The following is a 17746-nucleotide window of genomic DNA, read 5'->3' as shown; positions in this document are numbered from 1 at the left end:
TGTGTCTGAGTGTGTCTGTGTATGTATGTATTTGTGTGTGTGTATGTGTGTATGTGTGTGTGTATGTGTGTGTATGTATGTGTGTATGTGTGTGTGTCTGAGTGTGTCTGTGTATGTATGTATTTGTGTGTGTATGTGTGTGTGTGTCTGTGTGTGCATGTGTGTGTCTGTGTGTGTCTGTGTCTGTGTGTATCTGTGTGTGTCTGTGTGTGTATGTGTGTGTGTGTGTGTATGTATGTGTGTGTATAAAACAATGCTGAGCAGTAGCATTCATTCTCTTGTCCTCCTGATTGTGGCTACAACGTGACCAGCTGTCTCCTGCTCCCACTGTGTTCCTTCCTCACCACGAAGACTGTACCCTCAAACTGTGAGCCAAAAACAAGCCTCTTCCCCTTTGTTTGCTTTAGTCAAACATCCAATAACAGGGATGAAAAGTCACTGACACACCACACACTGGGTATGTCACTTGCCTCTGTGCTGTCATGTCTGTGGTGCAGAGAGGCCACAGAGAGTGAAGTAAAACAGAAGCAATCTCACTAAGGGTCTGGCTTCGAGAAGACAGCGCTCAGTAAGTACGGTTCCCATAGAACCCCCGTGTGGTCCCCAGAAGCTCAGCTTTCCTCTTGGTCATCACAGACTTGGACAGAGCATCTTACAACAGTATCCGCACATCATCTAGTCGATGGGACGACACTGACTAATGAAGGGGACTGTGTGTGCCAGACTCTCAGTGCTTCTCCGTGATGGCTGTGTCTCTGAATCCTTCTCCCTGGACCCATCAGCACCCCCTCCATCCTTCTACAAGTTGTCTGCAAGGAGATGCTGCTCTTGCCTGTTTGCGCCTACCTGATGAATGGATGATGTCGGAATGTACTCACCCCTAAATCTACTTTATAACCTCCTAATGACGCTCATTCGGTGTCTCTAACTTCTGTAAAAGGAAAAGAATTTCGCTTCTGGCGGAGATGGTACTCAGCCGCTGATGGCGCTGAGGCCGTCCCCTGAGAAGACCCGTTCCCTTCTTTCCATAAATGCCTTCCCCAAGGCCTTGCTTGTCATACCAGGGTGAGATTCCTCCAAAGAAATGCTGTTATCCACATCAGATATCAGCACAGAATTCCCAACACCTCTGAGCCTCTTCATGGCCCAGTCCTTTAGAGTCTACTTTGGCAGCAAACGGGAGTTTGAGCTGGTGTGTGGTACTGAGAGAGAGAGAGAAAGAGAGAGCGTCAGTGCTATTGTTAGCTTTACCTGTATAAACCAGTGTGTTCCCTCGAGTAACCACAAGAGCACTTGCTGTTATAGGCGACGTCTGACCCCTCCCACATACTCAGCTAAACCTTATGGCTACTCAGGGAGACGTGGCCTGTGCTCACTGGATGCTTCAAGAAGGTGCGGGATGTCCCAGAACATGAGGTGCCAGTGTCGGTGGGCTGGACATATCCCAGGTATTGACTTTGCTCACCAGCATGCTGGTGCCCTAGGAAGGACCTGGCTTTGATCCAGCCCTCGCTGGAAAAGTCTGGACATAAAATAAGTACACCAGCTAAGGACAGTTTGGAATAAGATAAACATTCAACAGCCCCTTATCAACGGGACATAAACATCTATGTTTCAGAAAGAAAACGAAAACACTTTTGGAAAGAAGACAGGTCCTGACTTTATTCAAACAATGCTATCTGCCCAGATAAGCAGGGAAATAGGATCCTACAGCTCTGCCTGCTGTGTGCTCTCTCCTACGCGTGCCGGATCCCTTTAAACTCCGCCGGGAACAATAAGTTGTTTTCTTTCCTTGTCTGCTCATTTTATGATCTAGTTCTCAAGTAACTGATTATATGTTGGACATAAAAGTGAGATATTTATTTTCAAATGCAACTGCATACTGCTGCTGACACATTTACTATCAGGGAGATTGAATTATTTTTAAGGCTGCTGTTTTGAAATGTCTCTTGTATGTTGAACTTATATTGTGTTTCCTATCGTGTCGAGCACTCAGAAAGTGTCAGGAGATAGAAACCGGCTCAAGTCTGTTCCCGCTTCTGGAAGAACTTTTCTGTATACACTGGCTATAGATGGGGATGGAACCCGCCAGCCTCCCTTCACACATCTCCTTCCAGATTCTCCCCGGCTCGCTGAGAAACCTGTTCTCGTCGCTTCAGTCACACAGATGGCATGCTAACCGTGCTGGGACAGAGCGCACAGTGAGCAGACTTAACAAAGAGTGACACAAGGCAACAGGTTTGCATTCATGAGTGTGACTGTGTACATGTGTGTGCATGTGTGTGTGCATGTGCATGCCTGTGTATGTGCGAGTTTGTACGTGTATGTGTGTATGTGCCTGTGCAAGTGTGCATATGCATGCGCATGCTTGTCGATGTGCCTGTGTGTGTGCATGCACGTGTGTGTGTAGGTGGGTGGGAGTGTGTGTGTACGTGTGTATGAGTGTGTGTGAGTGTGTGTGTGAGTGTGTGTGCATGCACGTGTGTATAGGTAGGTGGGAGTGTGTGTGTGAGTGTGTGTGTGAGTATGAGTGTGTATATGTATATGAGTGTGTAAGTGTGTGTATGTGTATGTGTGAGTGTGTGTGAGCATGCACATGTGTGTAGGTGGGTGGGAATGTGTGTGTACATGTGTGTGAGTGAGTGTGAGTGTGTGTGCATGCACGTGTGTATAGGTAGGTGGGAGTGTGTGTGAGTGTGTGTGTGAGTGTGTGAGTATGAGTGTGTGTATGTATATGAGTGTGTGTGTAAGTGTGTGTATGTGTATGTGTGAGTGTGTGTGTGTATGTGTGCATGCACATGTGTGTGTGTGTTGACAAGATTGCATGGTCATTTGTATATGTGTGAATCCGTTCTTTCAAACAACCTTCACAGAGTTCCAACTTCAAGTAGACAAGCTCAGCCTCACCCTTTGAGTCAGATTAGACGCTTCCTTCTCCCTCTTCAGCTCTCATCTAGCCCTCCAGGTCTCTGTCTGAAATTGGCTGCTGGTTGTCGTCTGCCTAGGTGCTGGGGTTGGAACACTGCGCTCAGGGCACGGAGCACCTGTGTGTGGATCTTTCCCTCCACTGCGGCCAGCACTGGCATTTGGAGTGTCTGAGCATGGGAGACAGGCAGTTGACACCCAGCTCCTACAGAGGTGGAGCCCAGCAGGTGCAGGAAGTGACCACTGCCTGCAGTAGCACGGGAAACTGAACCTGGGCAGTCTGCACAGCGTCCTTTCCCTGAGGCTGGGCGGCCAGAGCTGTCTAAAGAATGTGAGAAGCAGTGTTCCTTGGAAAGAAATGTTTAAGCTCAACAAAACACCATTTATTATAGACTCCACTCTTTCCACTTCCCTCCTGCTCAAAGCTGTCTTAACAGACTAGGGCTGAAAAATTTAATGACCACAAAAAATAAAAAATGAAACAAAGCAAAACAAAAAATCCAATGTTTCATTGTCATGAGAAATTCCCTTCTTCCTGCAGAGGAACCCACAACATCTTGCCTGGCACCATCATGACGGGACACACCAAGACCTGGTGAGTAACCTCTAGCCACTGAATCAGACAATGCTGGGGAAGCAGAGCCATTAGCCAGAGGATCAAGGCAGGAGATTAAGGTTGGGGGCACCATCTCGGTGAAGCCTATTTATAGACATGGCTGAGGAAGAGGTGAAGCAGACCTTTTTTGGTCAATGTGCCACAGCTCCCTGAATGTGTGTGCACTCCTTTACAGTCTGACAGTTTGCTGACCCCAGGCCACCAGGGAGCTCTTAGGTCACAGACTTGTCTTATTCGGGATATTAGAACGATTGAACAGAATTGGGTTTAAATAATCTGATCCTTAAGGAAATAAATACGGGGCACTTAGAAATATATCTCTCGGAGGTCTACAGGTCATAAATTACCTTAGGGGTGGACAGGCCAGTCAGGAAAGTGTCACGCAAGCATAAGGACATGAGGTCTGATCTTTGTTACCCGTGTCAACAGCTGGGTCTGCTGCCACGCATCTGCAATCTCAGCACCAGGAGACAGAGACAGGAGGATCCTGGGGCTCACTGTCCTCTCACACAGCTGGAGCAGTGAGGTCCAGGGTCAGTGAGAGATCAAAGAAGGTGAGAAGTGGTGGAGGAAGACATCTCAGGCCTTCATCAGTACCTGCGCACACATGCATACATGTGCATGCATACACACACACACATACAACTAAACAGGAAAAAAAAAACCCGGAAAAATGAAAGGCTCTTTGGGAGAGCAAGCACATGTTCTACCCAACATGCCTGTGTTCTTTCCTCCAACACCTTAGAAGATCGTTTTAAAGGTACTATTCACAGTAGTAAGGAGAACGGAAGTTAAGTGTGATGGGCTATCTCAGTAAATGCATGGAAGACAGGGACACGGCAACAGAAAAGCACATCTACCGGGGATGCTGAAGAGGACTCCAGTGTAGGGACCACTTCCACCATCCCCACCAACTGGGGACATCAGATCTGATGTCTCCAAGATCTGACAGTGGGTTCTCTGGCTGAGGGGACCACAAGCCACCAGTAAAGGCCGGTAGGGAGAAGGGGTACTGGAAAGTCTTCTTGTCCCTCATAAAAAGGACAGTGAGAAAATCAGGGGAGAGAGAGAGGAAGAGAGAGAGAAAGAGACAGACAGAGACAGAGACAGAGACAGAGAGACAGAGAGAGAACCACACGGGCTTGCACAGTGAACAGCCCCCACTAGGACATAGCAGGTCTGGGTTTTAGAGTCTCAGCTGTTGTCAAGCGGGGCCAGACAAGCACTACTAGACACATGACTGCAAACAGAAACAAAGGCAAAGCCGAAATGACCCCTAGCACGAAGCCAAGAGCACGCCTCTCCGGTGCTTAAAGTCCATACAGAGATGAGCAAACGATGCACTGGTCAAGCAGCGACAGAACGGATTCATTCAGAATAAGTAAAAAGCTCTTCACTTCATACACCGTAACTCAAGTTAAGATAAAAATCTGCGTGTAAGAGTGAAATCAAAGAAAATTCTTTTTTTTTCTTTTTTTCTTTTTTCAGGAGCTGGGGATCGAACCCAGGGCCTTGCGCTTGCTAGGCAAGTGCTCTACTGCTGAGCTAAATCCTCAACCCCCAAAGAAAATTCTTAGATCTAAAAGATTCAAAGGCCAAACAGCAGGAGAAAGAGAAGAAAATGTGCCAGGGGCCCCAGCGCACCGCTTCCATGAGCTATTGACAAGCTGTGGCCTCCAGGGGAAGGGAAGCCATTTTCTTTAGTAGTGTAGCTACTGGTAAGTTGCCTGTGCTCCTGAAAATAATGTCTCACCCCCATTCAATCTCCTGAAAGCAAACAAGGTTAAAGTCATTGAGTCCCCCATTCTCTCTCTCTCTCTCTCTCTCTCTCTCTCTCTCTCTCTCTCTCTCTCACACACACACACAGTAGAAAAGATTGTATGGGAAGATGAGTGTGATCAGTTAGAGTGGGGAGGGGATGAGAGAGAGAGAGAGAGAGACAGAGAGAGAGAGAGACAGAGAGAGAATGATCCAAATACATTACACACACATATGAAAATGCTATCATTAAACCCATTATAATGTATAATTAATATATGTTTGTATTTGAAAGGGGAAAACCAGGAGAGGAGTATCGTGACATCCTTCAGGACACCATTGAGAAACAGATGACCTTCAAGGCTTCAAACAGGGATGACATACAGGTCATGCACAGAGAACTCCAATGGGGTATCAGGCTTCCCACTGTGGGTGAGACAGCTGATTTAACTCCAGAGTGTCAAGCTGAGGGTGGGCACTTGGGGGGGGCACTGATCTTTTATAGATATTTAGAATTCACTCACACACACGCACACACACTGATTTTAGAACCTCCCATGAAACAAATGAAGACAGTGGGAGAGGCTGAATGGGTCCAGAGCTATTAGTGTGGTCCTCTGATTTCAAAGAAGAAGTGATAATAGAAGCGTAAGGAGTCAGGATGCAGCCCTGTGATGCTAGCACTCGAGAAACTGAGAGAGGAAGAGCAGAAGTTCAAGGTCATCTACAAGGTTAGCTATATAGTGAGTTCCTCAGGTACTAGTAAGGTTAAGTTAGAGAGCCTCATGGCATCCAGGAAGCAATGAAAGAAACAGTGGCCAGGGAAAAGACACGCTTCTGGACAGCAAGCCTTCAACACTGGAAGCTCTGGATGTTAGAATATTATGGTTTGGATATGAATCACAAACATGTATGTATGTATGTATGTGTATTGATTTTAGAACATGTCATGACAATAGAGGATATTGAATGAGTCGAGAGTTACTAATGCAGTCCCCTAGTTTCAAAGAGGGGATGTCCCTCAAAAGGCTCATACTGAAAGCTTGGTCCCAAGCTAGTTAGAGGAAGCAGTCACTGGGAAATGACTTTTACCCTGAGGGCTCTGACCTCATTAGTGGGTTGATGGGTCCTCAGTCTGACAGTGTGATTGAGAAGAGAGGCCTGATCAGAGGAAATAGGGTGGCAATGGTGTGTCTTTGATCGATGCCTAGTCCTGGTTCCTTCCCCACCCCCCTCCCTCTCCCTCTCCCTTCCTGGCTCTTGTAAGGCAAGCCCAACTGCTTGCCTGATGTCCTGCCTCACTTCTGCCCCAAAGCAACTGGAGCCAACTGTGCATGAACTGCAACCACGAGACAAATAAATCTGCCCTCCATTTGCTGCTGTGTTGTTGTGTCCTGTTGGAAAATGACCAATAGGAGACACTCAAGATGCCAACCGTAGCCAACACTTAAGACTGTTCAGAGGGCAGGAGAGAGCTAAGGGAGCTGCAATTTCTGTTCTCCACTCAAAATACCAGGGCAGAGGTCAAGCAGTTTAAATAAGGAGATGTACTCAAAAACAGAGAAGGCTAATCAAGAGCTACACAAAAGACAAGGCACTTGGGGTCGATGAGATGGCTCAACAGTTAAGAGCACTGGATGCTCTTCCAGAAGATCCAGGTTCCATTCCCAGTGCCCACAAGACAGGCTCATGGCCGTCTGTACCTCTGCTCCTAGGGGATCTGTGATGGTTTGTCTATGCTTGGCCCAGGGAGTAGCACTATTAGAGTGGATGTGGCCTTGTTAGAGTGGGTGTAGCTTTGTTGGAGTAGGTGTAGGTGTGGGCTTAAGACCCTCACCCTAGCTGCCTGGAAGTGAGTATTCTGTTAGCCTTCAGATGAAGATGTAGAACTCTCACTTCCTCCAGCCCCACATCTGACTGCCTGAATGCTGTCATGCTCCCACCTTGGGATGGACTGAACCTCTGAATCTGTAAGCCAGTTCCAATAAATGTTGTCCTTATAAGAGTTGCCTTGGTCATGGTGTCTGTTCACAGCAGTAAAACCCTAACTAAGACAGAATCTGATGCATTTCTCTGGTCTCTACAGGCACTGGGGCCTGCAAGTGGCACACAGATATGCATGCAGACAAAACACTTATACATATAAAAATAAAAATAGGGGCTGGGGATTTAGCTCAGTGGTAGAGCGCTTGCCTAGCAAGCACAAGGCCCTGGGTTCAGTCCCCAGCTCCGAAAAAAAGAAAAAAAAATTTTAAAGGACTCATTAAAAAAAAAACACAAGGAACCTACAAAAAAGTGAAAAGAAAAATGAAAAAGAAAATAGATAAAACAATAAAATTAAATGCTGTACTCAGGGCTTAGGAAAACCATGAGTACATTAAATGTAAGTGTTCTAAATACGCCAACTAAGAGGCAGAGACTGTGAGAGTAGATTAAAAACATGACCCGGCTATATGCAAGGGCATGACAGTGACAAAAGAAAGCAAATCTCAAAAAAAAAAAAAAAAAAGACACAATTCCATTTATACTACATTCTTTAAAAAGAAATCAAGGAGAGATCCCCTTGCCAAGTGATCGTGTGGCACTGGGGTGTTCAGGTGAGGGCAGGGTGGGGTCGGCAGGGCAGGTGGGCTCGGTGGTGATTGTCAGTCCTGGAGGGTTGTATACAGCCACTCCAGGTGAGACCAGCAGAACAACCCAGACGTGACACTAGCACCAGCTTCCAGGTCTCGGGTCACAGTTAAGGTTTCAGCAGTGGGAGAGATGACACTCAGGACACTCAGGACTTCTTCTGTGTTTGCAACTTCCTTTCTAAAACACACGCACGAACGCACACATGTGCCAGTTGGTTTTAAAAAAACAAACCAGCTAAATACTTCAAGGACAGTAAGCCCCTCCTGAGTTCCTGGGTAAAGAGACATTAACTGATCATGGGAACAGTGAGATGAGCACAGACAGCACAGGGAATGTTCAGACAGGGCGTAAATGGATTCCTCTGAGGTGACAAAGAAGGTTTGGTGGTGTTCTGCAATTCAGGATGGATCACAAAAAGGAGCACCGACTAATTCCCATACAGGTAACAGCAGTTAAAAAGGAGAGTGTGAGTTTTAGTAGGGGTGCTCACATGCGGGATGTTCACACGTGTATACGTGTGCATGTTTGCGTGTTGGGTGGAAACGAGAGGCCAATGGCAGGTGTTGCTCCTCAGGCAACACCCGTCTTATTTTTTTATACAGGGTCTCCTGCTGGTCTGGCTACCTCTGGGTAGGCTAGGCTGGTCAGGAATCTGCTGTCCTGACCTCTTCCACTCTGGGAATTGTATTATGAAATATGAGGCATATGAAATAACACTTAGCTCTCTTTTCTACCAACACCTCCACCCTATGGATTCTAATAAAACTTAGGTCCCTGCAATCAGAGCGTTTCATAACTGAGCCCAAGAGGTAACTTATAAAGCACTGCCTGACACTGAATTGCTATGCTGTTTACATTTTTTCATTTTAGATTCATTTATTTAATGTAATATTACTGTTTTGCCTGCACATACACACACACACACACACACAGAGAGAGAGAGAGAGAGAGAGAGAGAGAGGAACCACATATGTACCTGGTACTCATGGAGATCAGAAAAGAACAAAAGAATATTGGAGTTACAGATAATTGTAGGCCACCGTGTGGGTGCTGGGAACTCAGCCTATGTCTTCTGCAAGAACAGCAGGTGCTCTAACCACTGACCCATCTCTTCAGCCCCATGGTTTCACTACTTATATGTGAGTCCGAAGGTGTTGTCCCTGTTTTTGGTTTTTTTTTTTTAATCTATCTTATCAGGTTCTTATATCTACCATCCTTCCAACCCTTATTTCACCCTGATACCTTCCAAGCCCCCAGTGCTAGGTAGGAGAGAAAGGTTAGAGGGGAAAGGGTATGTAGACCTCTTTAGACTCCTTCCTGCTAATTAGGGACGTTGTGTTTCTTGGGGACAGTCCAATCGTTGTCATTAGGATATCTCCAACTTCTTCTTTTCATCGAACCACAACAGCAGCACCCAGGAGCAGCCGCCGCCGCGGGCCCACTCAGGGATTTCTCATTTATACTCTCTCCAGAGTTCCCTGAATTAAACGATCTGCAACTGGCAAGGGCCACGTTCCTGCTGGTGTAGGAGGCAAATCATAGTCACCTGCTGTGAAGCAGCCTGCTCTCCCACACCTGGAACTAAAACAAAAGCATGTTCACACAATACGGCTGGGCTTTGGTTTGGTTTGGTTTTTGGTTTTGGCAGGTTTGTTGATTAGGGCTCTGTCTCTACTTCTATGATAGTGCTTTGAGCACTAGAAGGAATGCTATTTATTTAACTAAGAAAATGGCAACACAACCTCGAATGCCTGCCTGCCTATCTATCTATCTATCTATCTATCTATCTATCTATCTATCTATCTACCTACCTACCTACCTTTAAGAAACTAAAATTCTCTACAAACAGCCTCACAGTCTAAGAAGGAATTGTCACATGACCAAAGCTGGGAAAGAACACGCCTGTATTCTAATCCCAGAGAGACCAGAGGAGGGATATGGTAGCTGGACCAGAAAGCCTCCATGCAGTTTAGGCCTGTTAGTCTCCTTGGTGCCAGAGCTGTGCTCCCCAGGCTAACTCAGTCTTTTTTTGGGGGGGGGGATTGGGGGGACCTTTGGAAAGAAGCATCCTAAAGCTGGAATGGTGGTTTGAATAGGTTCGACCCCCAGAGTCCAATGTATGTGAATGCTTGGCCTACGGGGAGAAGCACTATTAGGAGGTGTGTCCTTGTTGGAGTAGGTGTTGTCTTGTTGGAGGAAGTGTGTCACTGTCAGGACAGGCTTAGAGTTCTTGTACGGTTAGGTTTTACCCAGGGTGGAAGACAATCTCCTCCTGGCTGTCCCTCTAATTAAGATGTAGAATTCTTGGCTCTTCCCAGCATCCAATCTGCCCACATGCTGTCATACTTCCCACCATGATTCTAATGGCTTAAACCTCTGAATCTGTAAACCAGCCCCAATTACATGTTCTCCACTCTAAGAGTTGCTTTGGTCATGGTGTCTCTTCACGGCAATCAAACCCTAACTAAGGCACCTGGTTACCAGGCTGTTTGAGGCTGTTTTCAGTTTTGCTTTTAAAAACGAACCAAAGCAAAACGAAACGTAAAACCCTGTGCCTGGTTTCTGCATTTATTCCAACTTTTTTCTTTCCCTGTCCTTCTACTTTGCTCTTATTTTATGTTGTTTCTGTTGTCCAAGGAGAGGGCCTGAGGTCGCCTGCTCCAGTAGGTATTCTCTATGAGGGCAGGATTCCTATAGACTTGACTTCGCTTTTTGAAGACTGTGCTGAAATGGCAGCTTTTGACATTCGCTGCTGAGAAAGGTATGGATTTCCCACTTCTGACAAATCTTTGAATAAACATAACATTCTTTTCTTGCCCTGGAAGAGTGCACTATTATATCTCTTGGTAGGGGCACACAGTGAGGTCATAACCAAGTATCCCCTTCAGTTCTGCTCTTTTCTAAAACTTAGTAATTCTTCATGGGAGAGGTAAGCCAGTTGGCAGCTGAGACCCTCTGGCGGCCTCTCCTGCAGCCCAGACACCAATGCGAGCTGCTATTAACACTCCAAACTACTGTCACAAGAGTAATTCATCATCCCAGCAACAAGAAAATGCTGGAGGACGGTCATGTGGCTAACTGGTAATTACATTTTTATTTCTTTAAAAAAAGTCACAACATAAGACAATGTTGTCAAATTCTATTGAAGACAATCATTTTGGGGGCCTTTCTGTGGGGCATTTTATCTACACCCAAGTGATGGTTAGTGGCCATATGAATTACATACTGTAAGACAAACCAGTCGGTTACTAAGGGACAAAATTCAAGAATCCCAAGTGCTTTGCATCTGGTTTTAATGTTGCAACATCAAATTAAATGCCTATCTACATTTTTGAACAAGGAATGCATCAAAACCAAACAAGATACAGTATCTTGCCTTAAAAGGCATCAATAAAATCATGATTTTAATCACAAAGTATCTTAAAGTTAATTATCCACTGTTTCGACGGAAGCAGTTGGAACACCTGTGCATATATTGTAAGAATAACCAGAATGGGGCTGGGGATTTAGCTCAGTGGTAGAGCGCTTACTTAGGAAGCGCAAGGCCCTGGGTTCAGTCCCCAGCTCCGGAAAAAAAGAACAAAAAAAAAAAAAAAAGAATAACCAGAATGTATATCAAAATAATGTTGCAATCCTTAATGCCACATTGATACATACTTTTTTAAAAACATAGAATTGCTTCTTCACACCAGGCAAAACTGTCAGTATGGCTCTCAGAATTCCCCAGGTTTCTGAGGTCAGCTATTACTGTAAAAGAAGTTCATGAGGCCGAAAGTGCAAGCACATGATCTAGGTTATGCTTCCTCTTGCTAGTTTGTTTGAATCCAACCACACAGAGTTGTTTCCCACTCCCCCTCCTATCAGGTGAGCAGTTATTGCTCCCCAAAAGACCCTTCTAACTAAACTAAGACATTTAGGCACTGGGCTTGCTTTCTTTGAGTTCTTAGGTTGAAGGGGATCTAGGCAATATGGTTTGCCTATGCATACGCTTAGCACTCACAAAGAGACCTGGCAGAAATCTTTCTCAGTGTCATGTGTGTGGATGCACTTAGCTTTGTGTTCAGCAGGACCAGGCAAGGTTTGGCATCCACTCCCTCCCTGCCTCTTTGCCCCTTACTACAGTAATAGATACTGTTTATCAAGGAAGGTGGGCTTGGCGCTAGATGAGCCTGACAGGCAATAAACCTACAGGAAATGAAACGACACAGGTTGTCTTGTCTGGGACCTCAGGCAGGCAAGCATGGGAGAATAGAACACTGGGTCCATCTCATTTCCTAGGCAGCCGAGAAGGCTCTGACCTCCCTTGGAGGAGTCTGTGGCTCTCTTAGCTCCTTGCTACCCTCTGCTTTCACTATCCTGACCTAAAGTTTGTATATAAGCAGCAGAAGACGTGTGTATCTCAGCAATGAACATCCTAGTTAGAGGATGATGTGAACATATGCAGGTGTCACCCTGCCCACTGTGGGGGCTTGAGAGAGCTTTCCAGACTGCCCCCACCCTTGCCCCATCAGCCTTCTCTGGAGATCTCCAGACAGCTCTCTGTTCAGTACAGCTTTTTTTTTTTTTCAATTCTAAAAACTCTCTCGATAGCTCATCTATTACACACCAAAAAACCCAGTCTTTTACATATCAATTCAGTCATTACCCCAGGTAAAGATTAGTCCATGAATTTGCATCCTATGATCTCAGGAAGAGGCCAAAAGACACCCCCCCTTTTTTTAAACATTGCAAAAGAACTCAGAGATCTCCCTGCCTTTATAAACTTAGCTGGGTGGGATCTTGCCCTGTGGTCAACATTCCCTATATCTATTTCCTTCCTTAGTATCTTTCCAACAAACTAATTCAAAGTGCAGCTGCCTCTGTTCCTTTCAACCTGTGAGGCTCCTTATACAATTCATATTGCATCCTTTTACTTTGCATAGTCGAGAAATCATGTATTTTTGAACTCGAGTTTTCACAGTTGTTTCCCACAGCCTTAAGGGCTGTCCTGAAGGTCTTGACATTTACCATTTTGCTGAGGCATTAGCTACAGCTTCACCTCCCAGACTCATGCTGTCTCTGATTATCATGGTGTCATTAACCTTGGCAGAGAGGACATTCCTCAGAGGAGGAACACGAAGTAAAAAGTACATATTTTTATACAAACAAGCCTTACGTCCACAGCAAGCATTGACACTCGTGGAGGCCCACAGCCTGCTAGCTCTGTTCCCAGGGTAGGAACCGTACCACATCCTCACTGCCAAAGCTGAGTCAGACTCAGCACCTTAGTCTTGGACAGTGATGACCCTAGGGGAAAAGTACCAGAGATGATGTCCTGTTCGTCACGGGCAGATAAAGAAACTCTGGGGATGTCTGCTCTTGTCATAGACTCTCCATTTCCTTTCTTGTTGAACTGGTAGAGCCAGCCCTGGTTTGAGTCCAGAGTCCCTCTCTGTCCTTTCTGGGAAGGGGAGGGAAATATCACTTCTCTCTGTAGTTTTCCAGGTGCATTGTGGACTCCCAGCTAAAATGCAAAATTGTTTTATCCATCATGACAACTACATTACCCAACCTTTTGATACAGGTCCAAGTAATCTCAGTTGAAAGAAAATCGCCCTCCTACCAGGGGCTAAAATTAACCCTCTATGACATCAGATGATCCAGCCCAACCTTGATCTGGAGTTCTTGTTCCTATATAAATTTGCAATTCAATGCCAGCACAGGTGGAAATAGGATGTGCCCACGCCTGGAGAGTCTACGTTTTAAACACTGCTGACACCTTTAGAAACACACCAAATGTATGCTGCAAGGCAGATAAGAAAGATACCTCTCTCAGTCCTTCCTTTGTTTTCACTGTGGCTCTTCTCTGTGCCAGGAGGCTAAGTGATGAGGATTTGAGCTGTCTTTTCCAGCCCACAAACAACCTCTGTATTTGTTTCTACATTAAAGAGTCCTGGGAGGCTGGAAAGCCATTGTAAGATCCATCTGAGAGATAAAGGACAGGAGTTCAGGGGAAGTGACATGGCCAAGGTCACAGATGAGGAACAAGGGCAGGGCTAAGTCTTCCTCGTTTGCTGAAGTTGGTTCACATTGTCATCCTGTGATGGTTTTCTCCATGTGCCTTAGCCAGTTGTTACCTCTCATCCTCTCATTCTGCTGCAGTACAAACTGAGCCCTGCCTTTCTCCTAGAGAGACACAGGCAGCTTTCTCAGCTAAGAGAGACGACACTGGACAATCCACTAAGTCATGGGTAGTAGCTGATTTCCTTCTTAAGTATTTTCTACGAGGAGACACGATTTTTTTTCCTTTTTTTTTTTTTTTTTTTTTTTTGGAGCTGGGGACCGAACCCAGGGCCTTGCGCTTCCTAGGCAAGCGCTCTACCACTGAGCTAAATCCCCACCCCCCACCCCCTTTTTTTTAAAGCTATCGACAAAGCGCTGGTAACACATCTAGGTAGATGTGTCCGTGTTTTCATGCTTGATGTGCTAAGGTAGAGGAGTGCAGTTTCCTGGGACTGCTTGTTATAATGTACCCACACTGGAAAGCCCAGTATAGCAAGACCATCCTCCTGAATAGGGAGGTTCCAAGTGAACTGACTGCAGAAGCAGGGTCAAGCTCCCCCTGCAGGCGGGAGTTCCCTCCATGATTCTCCATATCACCCATTTGTTCCTTGGGTACTGGAGTTGTAGGTCCCTCCACGCATGGTCCTCCTGCCCTGCTCTGCCAGAGGCCGACCTCCTCTCGCCCTTCCAAGCTAGCCCAAACCTTCCTTTTAGGACAAAATCCTTTCAGGCTGCCTTGAGGATCTCCCTTCCTCACTCACAGAACTGCTTTTTCCTTGCGAAGTTTCCAAAGAGTCCATACTGGCCTCTTCACTATGCAGAGTCGGGCCTCTTCACTAGAGTCCCCACATTACCCCACAGCCTGGGGTGGGCTGAATGCAGGGAAGCCGCCCCCCACAGGGCGGAGCTTCAAGATGCTCTTCATCTTGTCGGTCCAGGATCTCTTGTAGCCCTTGCATCGCCTGATGTTACAGTATGCAGTATGCAGGCCCTCAGCTCCCTCTGTGGGCTACCGTTGGCCTCCCAGGATGAATCTGGTACTTTTCTACGCCCTGGCTTGGCCTGTCAAACCCTCACAGCCTCTGTTCTCTGGGCATCGGACCATCCAGAGTCCTGTGTCTGATTCCAGAGGGAAATTATCCCTTCCTCCTGCCTCATAGCGCTGGAAGAACTGTTGCTTAAATTCTAAGTGGACTCATCAGTTTGTCTTTATATATGATACCTATATAATAATAATAATAATAATAATGATGATGATGATGATGATGATGATGATGATGATGATGATGATGAAAAAGGAGGTCATAAGATTGACAGGAAGTGAGCAGGGGCTGTGGAAAGGAGCTGAAGGGAATACTGTGGGATGGAAAGTAAGTACAGTAGTCACGGGTGAAATTCTCAAAATAATAATGGTTTTTTTTTTCCCTAAGGAACATGCTGATCACTGGCGACACGGAACCCAGGTGAACCATAATGGACAAGCCTTCTCCAGCCAGATGCTGCCTGACAGCAAAACAGGGGGTTCAGGCCAGATACAGCCTAGGGCACTGAGCATGAGGACTCTTCCAGGAGTTCCAAAATGAACACCCAATGAGGACTAACAGTAAAATGTGCAGCTAATCTATAGTCCCCTGAGCGCCAGCCTGAGTCTCTGGATGACTACACTGAGGGGGAGAAGGTTGATTTTTCTCCCTGGGAGTTGATGGGAACCTGGGAGTTGCTGGAGAGATTAAGGAGGGCTGCCCTCAAAGCTCCCTTTATTCCCACTTTTTGTGGTGTTGCAGTTTTTCTCTTCTCTCTCTTTGTAAGTTCACCTCTGGCTCAGATATAACAAAATGTGGGGGTTTCCCACAAATAGTTCAAAGCCATGGCTCTCCTGTTAGAGCTGTGTTACTGTGAACAAAAGGCATCCTTCCATGTGTTTTATAATCAGTGTCCACGTTGCCTGTTGGAGGTCCATGCGGTTTGAAAGCACTAAGTATCTCTGCTGCTTCAACCTACACCATTCTGGAGCACAGCACTGCCACCACCTGCTTGCAACGTCACCATTCTCCTCCCATAGTGTCACAGGTAACGTTTCCTAATTTAGGAGAAAACTTAAAAGAGTTTTCGGTACAGCGCTTTGGTGGTTTGAATATACTTGGTCCATAGGGAGAAGTGTTAGGAGGTGTGGCCTTGTCAGAGGAAGTGTGTCACTGTTGGGATGGGCCTTGGAGGTCTCCCTATGCCTGGGCTCCTCCTTCCTCCTAGCTGCCTGAGGATGCCAGTCTCTCCTGGTTGCCTTCAAATCAAGATGCGGAACTCTCTCAGCTCCTTCTCCAGCACTATGCCTGCCTGGATGCTGCCATGCTTCCTGCTATGATGATGATGGGCTGAACCTCTGAACCTGTAAGCCAGCCCCAGTTAAATGTTTGTCTTTATAAGAGTGGTCATGGTCGGGGCTGGAAAGATGGCTCAACAACCACATGGTGGCTCACAACCATCTGTAATGGGATCCAGTGCCCTCTTCTGGTGTGTCCGAACAGCTACAGTGTACTTATAATAAACAAACAAACAAACAAACAAACAAATAAATCTTAAAAAAAAAAGAGTTGTCATGGTCACGGTGTCTGTTCACAGCAATGGAAACCCTAAGGTATGTGCTGTACATTTTTGTAACTGTGAGAAGAGCTGAGAAATTGGGAGAGACAAGAGAAAGAAATAAGGGAAGCTGCCTTTTTAACTTTCATATCTCAGGGCGACTGGGCTTATGATTTGGAGTTTTTTTCTTTTTAACAACAGCTGGTGTCACCTACGTTTTTTGTGGGGGGTGAGAAAGTAAACAGACCCTGAATTGTGACTGAGTCCCGTTTTGGCTATCATCGGAACGATATGCAGATGATGCATCTAAGGAAAAACCCTGACTTCAGGGTGAGTCAGGATTACTGAAGCATAGCCCACGTTAGCTGAATTCACAGAGTTCCCTGTGTTTTACCACATACACGGGATGTACAGCCATTACCACCTCACAATGCTGACATTGATGTGAGCTCCACTTCCCAGCCCCTTGCAGCCCCATTAGTCTGCTGTGGTTTGGGTTTTCTCCCCTCCCTATATGGTGCAGGACTTGCCTGCTGCCATCGTCGCAGCAGAATCTGTTTCCAATACTGACTTCAACAGTCTGTGGAGAGGGAGAAAGTTGTAGGGTCACAGAATCCTGGGCTCTGGGTTAGCCCTGCATTGTTGATGGTCCGCTTGGTCAAGATCCTTGAAGTTCGGGGTTGGGGATTTAGCTCAGTGGTAGAGCGCTTGCCTAGTAAGCACAAGGCCCTGGGTTCGGTCCCCAGCTCCGAAAAAAAGAAAAAGGAAAAAGAAAAAGAAAAAAAAAAGATCCTTGAAATTCCTCTTTTCCCAAGGCATGGGAATTCACCTTTTGTCTCTTGTCTCACTGATGAGGCAAAAAATGAAGAAGGAGGGAGAAGATTATTTTGCCTTACAGTTCTCAAGCAAACAGTCTGTTACGGTGGGGAAGGCATTGTGGTAGCAGGTGTGAGGCAGCTCGCGGTCGGGAGAAGTGGCCACACTGTGTCCACGGCCGGGAGCAGCCAATGATGAGTCTTGAGGCTCAGCTTGTTCTCCCCTTTTGGGACCACAGCCGGCAGAATGGCGCTACTCACATTTAGGAAAGAGTTTTGTCTTCCCTCAACCCAATCTCGAGCCCTCCTTACAGCCATACTCAAAGAGTTTTGTCTCCCAGGTGGCAAAATCCTTCCTTCAAGTTAACGTCACACC

General features: G+C 46.3%; 1 long non-coding RNA gene and 1 other non-coding gene across 17 annotated transcripts; both read left to right on the top strand.

Annotated features, from left to right (window-relative positions):
* The first annotated feature begins 1057 nt into the window (after positions 1 to 1057).
* Positions 1058 to 7306, top strand: LOC103694251 (uncharacterized). Of its 16 annotated transcripts, none has more exons than XR_015642711.1 (7): positions 1235 to 1448; positions 2118 to 2238; positions 3006 to 3256; positions 3467 to 3520; positions 3971 to 4095; positions 5030 to 5259; positions 5595 to 7306. It is a non-coding gene; the product is annotated as an uncharacterized LOC103694251 (long non-coding RNA). The 16 variants fall into 16 exon arrangements; XR_015642710.1 differs by lacking the exon at positions 1235 to 1448 and adding an exon at positions 1694 to 1850; XR_015642709.1 differs by lacking the exon at positions 1235 to 1448 and adding an exon at positions 1694 to 1850 and having other exon boundaries at positions 1997 to 2238.
* Positions 7307 to 17228: 9922 nt separating this feature from the next.
* Positions 17229 to 17309, top strand: Trnat-agu23 (transfer RNA threonine (anticodon AGU) 23). Its single transcript has one exon. It is a non-coding gene; the product is annotated as a tRNA-Thr (tRNA).
* The last annotated feature ends 437 nt before the right edge of the window (positions 17310 to 17746 follow it).

This window comes from Rattus norvegicus, chromosome 18 (assembly GCF_021556685.1).
Source record: "Rattus norvegicus strain SHRSP/BbbUtx chromosome 18, alternate assembly SHRSP_T2T, whole genome shotgun sequence".
NCBI classification, from domain to species: domain Eukaryota; kingdom Metazoa; phylum Chordata; class Mammalia; order Rodentia; family Muridae; genus Rattus; species Rattus norvegicus.
This window is presented reverse-complemented; position numbering and strand designations above follow the sequence as displayed.